Source organism: Orycteropus afer, unplaced genomic scaffold (genome assembly GCF_000298275.1).
Source record: "Orycteropus afer afer isolate SDZICR_OR568_19922 unplaced genomic scaffold, OryAfe1.0 scaffold00066, whole genome shotgun sequence".
In the NCBI taxonomy this organism is placed as follows: domain Eukaryota; kingdom Metazoa; phylum Chordata; class Mammalia; order Tubulidentata; family Orycteropodidae; genus Orycteropus; species Orycteropus afer.
Window position 1 is genome coordinate 1,569,798 of NW_006921653.1, and position 11,968 is coordinate 1,581,765.

At 36.4% G+C, this 11,968-nt stretch overlaps 1 non-coding gene across 1 annotated transcript; it reads left to right on the plus strand.

Annotated features, from left to right (window-relative positions):
• The first annotated feature begins 10,802 nt into the window (after positions 1-10,802).
• On the plus strand, positions 10,803-10,905 carry LOC122149964. Its single transcript, XR_006163418.1, has one exon. It is a non-coding gene; the product is annotated as a U6 spliceosomal RNA (small nuclear RNA).
• Positions 10,906-11,968: the final 1,063 nt, after the last annotated feature.

Below are 11,968 nucleotides of genomic sequence, written 5' to 3' on the forward strand. Positions count from 1 at the left end.
CTTGGTTCCTGTGAGTGATGAATAAATGCCAGTAATATTGCACTTGGGTAACCTTTAATCTTCAAAGGACTAGACAAACAGGAATTTATTCCTCAATTAGTCTATCCTCTAATTAAAAAAGGTAATTCTCATTTTCCAGAAGAGGAAAGTGAGTCAAAGAGATTTAATTCTCTGTTTCATTGTATACTACTTTCTTAAGAAACATAAGATGTAGTTTAGATGAATGTAAATATTAAACTGTAAGTAGATTTATGATTCTTGAGGACTGAGGTTTATTATGAATTGTTATTGTTATTTTTGATAGGCACAATTGTGCTGGCTCCAACTCATAGCAACCTTATGTACAAAAGTGGGAAACGCTGCCTGTTCATGCACCATCCTCCAAATCATTGCTGTGTTTGAGCCCATTGTTGGATCTACTGTATCAATCCATCTCACTGAGAGTCTTCCTCTTTTTCATTGACTCTTTACTTTACCAAGCATAATGTCCTTTTCCCAGGATGAGTCCCTGCTAATAACATGTCCATAGTACATAAATCAAAGTCTCCCCATTCTCACTTCTAAGGAGCCTCCTGGCTGTACTTCGTCCAGGACAAATCTTCCAAGATTTGTTCCTTCCTTGGGCTGTCCATGGTGTATTCAATATTCTTCACCAACAGCATAATTAAAATGTATTAATTCTTCTTCAGTCTTCCTTATTCATTGCCCAGCTTTCACATGCATATGAGGGGATTGAAAATACCATGGCTTAGGTCAGGTGCACCTTAATCTTCAAAGTGACATCTTAGCTTTTTAACAATTTAAAGATGTCTTTTGTAGCAGATTTATCCAATGTAATACATCTTTTGATTTCTTGACTACTGCAGCAGTGAGTGTTTATTGTGGATCCATGTAAAATGAATTCCTTGACAATTTTAATATTTTCTGTATTTATCATGATGCTGATTAGTAGTGCAGTTATGAGAATTTTTGTTTTCTAACATGTTGAGGTGTAATCCATACTGAAGACTGTAATTTCTGATCTTCATCAGTACGTGCTTTAAGTCCTCTTCATTCTCAGCAAGCAAAGTTGTGTCAGCATATAGCAGGTTGCTAATGAGTATTCCTTCAATCGTGATGCTATGTTCTTTGTCATGTAGTCCAGATTATTGGATTTATTTGCACAGCATACACATTGGGTAAGAATGGTGAATGGATACAAGTCTGACACACATTTTTCCTAATTTTAAACTGGGTAGTACCCCCTTGTATTTTTGAATAAATGCCTTTCGTTTAAGTACAGGTTTCTCATGAGCACAATAAAGTGTTCCAGAATTCTCATTCTTTGAAATGTTATCCATAATTTATTATGATCCACATAGTCAAATGACTTTTGTATAGTCATTAGATCACAGGTAAACATTTTTCTCTTATTCTCTGCTTTCAGCCAAGAGCCATCTAACATCAGCAATGATTTCTCTTGTTCCCTGACCTTTTCTGAATCCTTGCATTTCTGGCAGTTCCTTGTTGATGTACTGCTATGACCGTTTTTGAATTACCTTCAGCAAAATTTTACTTCTGTATGATATTGGTCAGTAATTTCCACATTCTGTTTGATCATCTTTCTTGAAATGGATCCACAAATATGGATCTCTTTCAATCAGTTGCCCAGGTAGCTGTCTTCCAGTTTTCTTGGCATAGATAAGTGAGAGCTTCCAGCATTGCATCTGTTTGTTGAAACATCTCATTTGGTATTCTGTCAATTCCTGGAGCATTGTTTTCATAAATACCTTCAGTGCAGCTTTGACTTTTCCTTCAGTGCCATTGGTTCTTTTACATATGCTACCTCCTGAAATGGATGAACATTGACTAACCTTTTTGTTACAGTGACTGCATATTCTTCCATCTTCTCTTGATGCTTCCTGTGTCATTCAATATTTTGCCCACAGAATTTTTCAATATTACAACTCAAGGTTTGGATTTTTAATTTAGCTCTTTCACCTTGAGGCATGGCAAGCATTCTCTTTCTTTTTGGTTTCCTAAATCCAGGCATTTGAACATTTCATTGTAATACTTCACTTTGTCTTCTAGAGCTGCCCTTTGAAATCTTCTGTTCAGCCCTTTTCCTTCATCATTTCTTCCATTTGCTTTAGCTACTCTATATTCAAGAGCAAGTTTCAGAGTTCTGTTCCACACTTTCCTTTATCTGGGACCTCTTATTGTGATCCCTTTCAGGGAGGTCAGCAGTGACAGCTGGGCACCATTTAGTTCATCTGGTCTCTGGTGTGTGGAGGGTAGGGTTCACGTGCTAAATTAGACCTTTAGACTAATTGTTTCCTGTGCCTTTCTTTTTTTTTTCATTCACATGGTAGCTCACATGCTTTTAAGATGCCACTCACCAAAGTTGTTGCTTAATTTTTTAAAAATGTTTTTATTCTGAAAATATCAAATTTATAAAACATTACAATGAATTAAAGTAATATTGCTTTCTGAGCCAGTTAAATGATGACATAATACCTCATTACCCCTAAATTCTTTAGGGTAGAACAAAAACATTTCCTACATAACCAGAATACAATAGTCAATGTCAGGAAATCAAAATGGATACATTACTTCCATCTAGACCTCAGATTATTTAAGTTTTGCCAGTAGTGTCAGTAAGGTTCTTTGTAACAAAACGATGCAATCTAGATTCATGCATAGGATGTAGTTGTTATATTCTTTCGACTTCTTCAGTCTAGAACATTTCATTTATCTCTCTTTGACTTTCACAACCATGACATTATTGAATATTACAGACCAGTTATTTGGTAGAATGTTGCTCAAATAGATTAGTCTCATGTTTCTATGTGATATGCACTTTGGTCAGAATATCACAAAAGATTATACATTCTTCTCACATCATATTGAATGACACAGAGGTTTTATTTTCTTCTTATTGTTAATGTTAACTTTGATCTCTTGATTAAAGTGTCTTCTAAATTTCTGCTCAGAAAGTCACTTACCTCCCTTTGTAACTAATAAGGATTTTGTGGGAGAAGTACTTTGAGATTACGTAAATCTGTAATTTCTAATAAAAATCTCAATTTATTCACATCTGGGTGGATTCATTGATTACTATTTTATTTTGTGGTTTACAATCCAATATTCATACTTATGGTGATGTTAAAATTGTTTCATATTTGGTATATGGGACCCCTTTCAAGGGACTTTCTGTGCCCTTGGTCGATTCTACATTATTTTCTTAGGATTTTCTTCTTCCTGAAACAAGAAGATGTTTTAGGCTTACATAATTTTCCAGCTCCAACCCAGGAATAAACCATCTCTTTAATGAGTTCTGCTTCCCATATATGAAGAATGGTATTTAGAAATCAAGATTTGAGTGCTCATTGAATTACTGATTCTAACCCTGTCAGTGGAGAAATTTAAGGAATAAATATATATCAGTATATGTATATAAGTCCTCTCATGGTATAATGGTTAAAGCATCTGGCTGCAAACCAAAAGGTCAGCAGTTTGAACCCACCAGGTGTTCTGTGGGAGAAAGATGAGGCAGTTTGTTTCTGTGAAGATTTACAGCCTTGGAAATCCTGTGAGTCAGTTTTACTCTATCCTAAAGTATCACTATGAATTGGAATAGACTCAACAGCGATAAGTTTGATTTTGTTCCTTTTTATACATATATACATTTAAAGGTATCTTTGGTTCTATATCTAACTATATAAAATATTAATAGTGTACATCAATATCTTTGGAAGTTCTGATAGCATAGTGCCTAAAGCACTTGACTGCTAACCAGAAGGCTGGCAGTTCAAACTCACCAGCCACTCCTCAGAAGTAAGGTTGGGCAATCTACTTCTGTAGTGATACTGCCTAGAAAACCCAAGGAGGGGTCGCTACGAGTCCGGTCTGACTTGACGGCACATAACAACAACAGCGTCTTTACTTCATATTTAACACTACAGAGTTTGTTCTAGTTTTCTCCGTATAATCGGGTAATGTATACAATCTGTGGACAATTCTTTTATATGTAATCACTATGTAATCCTTTTGTACAACACTGAGAAACATTATCTTTAGTATGTTTTATTTGATCAATTCCCTTAATGTAGCCAGTCTCCCAGTGCCACCCGACCTGCATGCCTCCTCACTCACCTTGAGCTCTAATACACTGTGCTGGGCCATCACTGACCCTTTTCCATGCGGATACTTTGTTCATCCATTCAGGATCCAACCTCTCTCACCAAGCTACCACCTCCACCTCTAGACAAAGTCCTCCTCCAAAACTGCTTGGCTCCTAATACTCTATCAAGAGTATTCCCTAAAGACATGCCCTCTCCACTCTACTTCAACTTTGACAATTTACATTAAGCAATCTCCCTTCTCATGAGGACATGCCTCTCACCTGCTTGAACTCTAACACCACATAATAGGACATCCCCTTAACCACTGTAAAGAAACACAACTCATTCTGTTGGGACTCTATCATCCTAATCTGGGTTGCCTTCTTCCCTGAAGCCAACACCATCCTCATCCCAATCAGGGTCCAATAATCAACTGCCCCTTGCACAGATCCCATCCTCAATCTTCTTGGTCTCCCCCACTTCCCATGCTTATCTTACTTTTAACCTTAAGAAATCTTATTAAACATCAACCTAACTGTAATATCTTGGATTGCTACTATCTAACTACATCATATAACATGTTGTGTATATATTAAAAAATACATTCAAAAGAATAAATTCATGAAAAATCTGTGTATTTCTATATGTGGAATCTATGTATATAATTTGTGCTTTGCCTTAAGTAACAATTTGTTCTTCTCTTTGCCTGAAACACAAACATCTCCTCTTCTACATACATAGCTGGAATCAGCCTACTAGTACCTAGAGGAAAATAAAGACATACTCAACTATCACTTCAACTGTCATACACAGTATTCAACTATTATGTTAACTATTACTTTTGATGGTCAAATGATTTCATAGGACTTTTGACAGCATAATCTATACAAATGTATCAAGATTTGAAAAGCAAGATTAAGTTAGGAATTTAAGGCTACTGTTTTTATTATTTTTAATTGTCTAAGGATTTTGTGATCTTAAACTGAACCTCATTTTTCTTACATACAAGGTCCATTTTTATCTGTGTATTTGTTTGCAAGAACTATATTATAAGGCTGCAGAAAGCATCAAAATATTCATGAATGAATTTACTCTGTGAGAATTTAGTTTGCCTTCAAATATTGCTTTTTCTTTAACTGCAGAATCTATTTAGCTCTCTCCTTCAATTTCGCATCTCTCTGTGGTTTAGCCTGTGTCTCTTGCTGGAAGCTTGCAAGTATGATATGTTGCAAATTTATTGACAGATGAAATCTCAAGCTTTGCAAAAGATTCTGGATTCCATGAAAGGGTTATTGAAGAAATACTTAAATCTCATTTAAAGCCATTGGCAAATGAGTAGCTAACAATGGAAAAGAAAAAAAAAAAAAAAAAAACAACAAACAAGGATGATGACATGATAAGAGGTTCAAACAGATTGAAGAGATATTTTTTTGCAAAAAAAGAGATATATACTTTTTTGGCAAAATTATCTTTTTTAATATCATATTGACAAAATCAAATGTTTTGCAAAAAAAGAGTTTTCATGCAATAATACAAATTTATGTTCTTTGTTATAAGAATTGAAACATACTTGCGATTGTAAATGAAATTTGCAGTTAACTATTAGATTTTATTTCATCATGCTTTTACAATTTTAGTTTCGTTTTTCCAGATAAATTTCTGACAAAAATGTTTTCTTTATTTTTTTAAAAGAAATTGTTGTTTTCAATTTAACATTGATTCAGTTTAAGTGCCTTCCCCACTATATTAAATATATTAATTATCCCCAGATGAGGAAGTAAAATAATGTTTAGTCTCTTAGATTAGTGAAAAATGATTTATTTGATAATGATTTCCATTGTCAAGTTAATGGAGGATATGTCCTTAAGTAATCAGGGCTTGCAAGCAGTGGATAAATAAGCTTTAATATAATAAGATCAGGGTATTAGTTTACATGACAAAGTAAACATTAAGATAATGGAAAGTATAAATTGTTTTTGGGGAAGAATAGATTCAAAGGAAACTTTCTATTTTATTTTAGATATTGCAGATAAGAGAGTACTAAATAGAATGAAAAATCCTACCCTTTTACTATTCTCCTCGTCATCCATCCATTCATCTATTCATCCATCCCTCTATCTAAGTAACCAGCAATTACTCTACCATTGAGCCAGAGTCTCACCCTTGTCCTGGGTGGAAGAAATATGGCAGTTCTATTTAATGCTTGAGGTATGAAATATGCAAGACACCAGAAAGTACTGATGGTGACTGGGTATAATATTGTTGCTTCGGGAGGGGGTGGAGGAGGAAAAAAGAGGCTGGAGACATCAGCCCCGGGCAAAGGACTGAAAATAGGAGCTGTGGGAGTAAAAGAAGCAGAAAACTACAGATAGCCCCTGACTTATGTATTATGTATTCTAGCTACAATGAACCAAACTTAGGACAATCTTTGTGTGTGTGTGTGTGTGTGTGTATTTTACTGTTAACAATAATAATATGGACTATATACAATGTTGCAATGCATAATTTTCTGATGTCATCATATCTAAGTTTATATGTAATGTTCCCCTCCAAATACTAATTAAGACACTGATAGTAAAAGAATAATAATGAAAGCTTAAAAAAAATGAGGTAATCGATTTACTTCAGAATCAACTTATCATGGAATCATCAGAACGGAACCACATCATAAGTCAAGAACTACCTGTAATTTCATATAGGAGCTATACACACTAAACTCTCAACAGCCAATGGGTAATACCTCTATCAACGTCTGAGAAGTGAGGTCCCCTTGTGTGATACAAGGGGCCAAGATAACCCCTTGTATCAAAACTGATCAAAACTTCAAGATTCAATCTCCCCTCTCACTACTACCACCCAAATTTGTAGGTTTTGGAAAAATCACTGACACGCTTTCGATGAAAATTATTTAAATTTTCTCTGGGATAAGTATAGAGATATCTCTGCACCTAATGCTAAAATAGCAGCCAAAGTGAGTAGGCAGAGTGTCCCTTCATCGTCCCTGGTAGTAGCAGCTACACTCTCATATTAAATGACTAGATGGGGAACCCCTCTACTCATAGCTGTAGAAGCAGGCATGTGGAGCTCTCTGGTTTATCTTCCTCTTGGAGTAGCTAGGGAGCTCTTGTAGTATAGTGCCTAAGGCCCTTGACTGCTAACCAGAAGGCTGGAGGTTCAAACCCACCAGCCACTCCTCGGAAGGAAGGTTGGACAATCTACTTCCGTAGTGATACCGCCTCGGAAACCCAAGGAGGGGTCGCTATGAGTCAGGGCCAACTCGACGGCACATAACAACAACAACAGGAGTAGTTAGAGCCATACTCTGAGGCTTGGTAATGTGGAAGTGGGGAGAAAGGAAACAGAAAGAAACAGGGAGCAGGAGAAGTAACCATTCAGATGAGTACACGATTCAGGGAAAAGTGAGAGTCTATTGCAGGGTTGAGAACTTTCAGTCAAATTGACGGAAAGAGCAAAGTCATTATTTCCAAACACAAGTAACACTTCCATCTGTATGAGCAAAATATGTCAAGACAAAATCCAACAGACTTAAAATTCTGAGTTGTAAATCTTTATTGACAAATGAACCATGTGGCAGAAAACAAATAACATTTTTACTTGTTTATTTTTGTGAATTTTGGTTCTAATTGTCGATTATGTAAATATGAAGGGACTATAACTGTAATATTCAGGCAAACAGTAACAGATAAATAAACTGTTATGAGATCCAATAAATGCCACTGGGAGTGTACTGCCACCTAAAGGAGCACTGGCGATGGGGATGACCTGTTCTTTGATGGTACACAAGTCTGTTACATAGTTTGGAGTTAATGGGATAAAACATGAGGTGGTTTTAGTTTATTTATCTGGTCACTATATTCATCCTTACATTATTAAAATTCTCTGTTCTCTATCTTGATAATATCTTAGATATGTTTCAAAATTTTGTAGGTATTTCTCTAATGATAAAGTGATCTACATAATTTATGAAAGCCCCTAAACCAAAACCAAACTCACTGCCACTGAGTCAATTTCAACTCATAGTGATCCCCTTTGGGTTTCCAAGGCGGTAAATCTTTACAGAAGTAGATTTCCCAGTCTTCCTTCTGTGGAGTGGCTGGTGGATTTGAACCACCAACCTTCTGATTAGCAGTCAGAGCCTTAAGTACTATGCCACCAGAGCTCCTTATGAAAGCCTCAGGGATGCTAATTTTCAAAAAGCCCCATAATTCCTAAATTCACAAAACTATTGCTCTTTAGAGCCCCTGGGTAATTTTCATATTATCTTGAGCACTCTATAAAGCATGTTGGTCTTATGGGGAATATCCAAAATATGTGCTCCAAAATAACTCTTTACAGAGAGACCTTATTAATGTACAAAACTCAAACAAACTCACACCACTGAGTTGGATCCAACTCATAGCAACCTCTCCTTGGGTTTCTGAGGTGGTATCATTATGGAAGTTGATTGCCCAACCTTTGTTCCGAGGAGTGGCTGGTTGGTTTGAACCACCAGCCTTCTGGTTAGCAGTCAAGTGCCTTAGGCACTATGCCACCAGAGCTCCCGCCTTAATGTACAGTCAATTGAAATTCAAGAAACTATCAGATGTGGCACCTTATATGAAACAAATGTGAGACTCAGTATCCATATGTCCATATCTTGATCTACTTCCTTTCCTAAGGAAAAGATTTCTACTTGTTTAAAACAAAGAGAATGAAGTGCATCAATGATTTCAAACGTTTTAACTCAGCATTTGTCTTCATTTCCTCTCTTCCCTCCTTTTCCCTATCTCCTCTCCTTCTTTTCTTAGAAACCGTTCTCTCATTCCCTTGCTCTCTTCTCACTCACTTTCACTCATGCTCTTAAGCTCATTCTCTGAAAGCTTACTAGAAAGCTCAATGAATAAAACATATATAGTACAAGTGGAGAACTCTAATTAAAACAAGGGTCCCAGATCCAAGTTCAGTCTATCCAGTTCCCTCTTAAACTCTTATTGTGTTTGAATCTGTGGTTCTTGTATGGATCCTCGAGAGCTGAACTGAAGGTAATTTGAAGCAATTGGACTAAATTATTTTCTCTGTCCTGTCAATTCAGAATCCAAAACTCTATCAAACAGATCTGCTATGAGTCAAAATTATGGTGGCTGCAATATCACAATGTCTGCCTTTCTCTTAGAAATTCCTTCCTGTCATGGGCCATAATAATCATGTCTGTACTTTGTGGCTTGTAATTATCCATTGAATAAGAAGAAACAAGTTTCCTAAGAAAAGTCAATCAAGTTTACCTCCTAAGGATATGTAACACAGATCAATGATGATACATTGGTCTGAACTGGTCAACTGAGTGGAAATGTAAAATGAGGAGCTGTAATGTGGTTGTGTTTGATCAGATGAAATTACAAAAACTAGAAGATAGCAGTGAGGCAGAGAGTAAGAGAAGGAGGACAGGAGGGAAAAGAATGTGCAAATATAGACAGAGGTGTGGTGCAATGGTTAAGTGCTCCACTGCTAATGGAACTGTCAGCTCTTTGAACCCTCCAGAGGTCTAAACCTACTCCACTGGAGACAAGATCTGGCAATCTGTTCCCATAAATGTTACAGCCTAGGAAACTCTATGGAGAAGTTCTACTCTGTCATACAGGGTCACTAGGAGTTGGAATCAACTCAATAGCACACACCAAGAAGATCCTAATGGCTTTTGTGCTCTGGTCTTGAGTGCCTTAAATTCTGCTTGATTACAAGTATGGTTGAAATATACACATAGACAGAAATAGAGACTAGCTGTAGATCTAAATTTTCTTGAAGTTTGAAGTTGATTTCTTTTATGTGAAACCAAGGCAACTGTGATGGACATGGAAGATGCTTAAGTACTCACAGAAATTAGTCTACAGCATGTGCTATGCATTTCAGTATGTGTGATGGCTAAGGTTATGTGTGAAATTGGATAGAACATGATTCTCAGTGGTTTGGCAAGTATGCAATGATAATTTGGCAGTTATGTGATGATGTAATCATCTTCCATTTTGTAATACGAAATCACCTCCATAATGCAATCTGATATGATTAGCCAATCAGTTTTAAAGGGAGTTTCCTTGGGATTACGCCCTACATCTAATGCATATAGATGCTGCAGCAAAACTTGCTGGTTCTTTTTTTGCTTACTCTGGATTCTGTATCCAGTTTATTTTATCATCATCTGACCTCAAGTTCTTGAGACTTGTGCCTGTGGCCTGCCATGTTGCCTTTTGATCTTGAGATTCATCAGCCCCTGCAACTACATGAGCCAGGGGAAGCCTCCAATCTGACTTCTGACCCACAGATTTGTGAATTTCCAGTCTCTATAACTGTGTGAGCCATTTCCTTGAGATAAATGTCTCTTTATATAAATTCAAAAACTAGCTTCACTGATTTTGCTTCTCTAGAGAACCCAGCCTAAGACAGTATTATTAAACCAAAAACCAAACCCATTATTATCAAGTTGATTTTGACTCTTAGTGACAGTATGAGGACAGAATAGGACTGTCCCATATGGCTTCCAAGGCTATAAATATTTATGGAAGCAGATTGCCACATCTTTCTCTTGTGGAATGGCTGATGGGTTTGAACAATTGACTGTTCAGTTAAGAGGTGAATGCCTTAATCACTGTACCACAGAGCTTCTTCTCAGTACGTATAGAGCATCATTTAAAAAATGTACATATTGTGCTCACTTAGCACACATACCAAAATCAGAATGATACAGAGAAGTTTAGCATGGCCCCTGTGCAAGGATGACATGCAAATCCATGAAACATTCCAAATAAAAAAAATGTACATATCTTTATGTGCTATAAGAATGTCCATATATATAATACAGCTAATGGGGCAAAATTATGATAACTTCTTAGCCACAGCCAAACACTCTGAGAGAGGGAGTCACTGGGTCCACAGGCTCAAGACAATGATCATGGGGAACACCAAGCTCAATTGGCCTAACATACTACACAAAAACAACTACATACTTTGATGAATAGTGATTGAGGTCTTTAAGACTTGCAAGCCATCTAAGGCACAACAATTGGTCTCTCCTGATTCAGAGCAAAAAAGAATGAAGAAAACCACAAAGACGTGCAAACAATTATGCCAAAGACTAGCAAATTATGTGAACTTCAGCCTATATGACCCTGAGACCAGAACAAGATGGTACCTGGCTACCACTGTCAGTCACCTAGGAAGGGATCAAAATAGGAGATCCTGAATAAAGTGGGAGAAAATGTGGGATGGAACTCAAAATTATATATATATATATATATATATAAATACCAGGCTGACCGGTCTTATAGAGATTGGTTAAACCCTGAAACCAGGGGCCTTCATGACCTTTATGGCCTGGAATTGAACCTACTTCTGTGGCTTCCAAGTATAAGGTGAGTATTTCACCAGGTAGACATACTCCTTAGACCAATCAACCTTGGGATACCAGAAGGACAGTATCTCAGAGGCAGGAATGCATAGGAAAGAAGGACAAAGGGAAAGGGTAACCTGAGGGAGGAAGTGGGAAGAGAACTATTACATTATGGGGATTGCAGTCAACATCATGAAAAAAAAAATTGTATGAACTATTATGTAGAAAATGAATTTACTCTGCAAATTTCCACCCAAATCACAATTTAAAAAACAATGTGCATGCTCTTTGATATATATTTCATTTGCAAGAATCTTTCATAAATGATTGAACAGAGAATACAAAGTTTGTGCACAGATAATTTCACAGCATTTTTTGTAACATGAAAAATGAAACAAGTGTCTAATAATAGACCAATAGTTAATAAAGAATGAAATAATCATGTAATAACCAATGTGTGACCATTTTGAATGTTTTATAACAA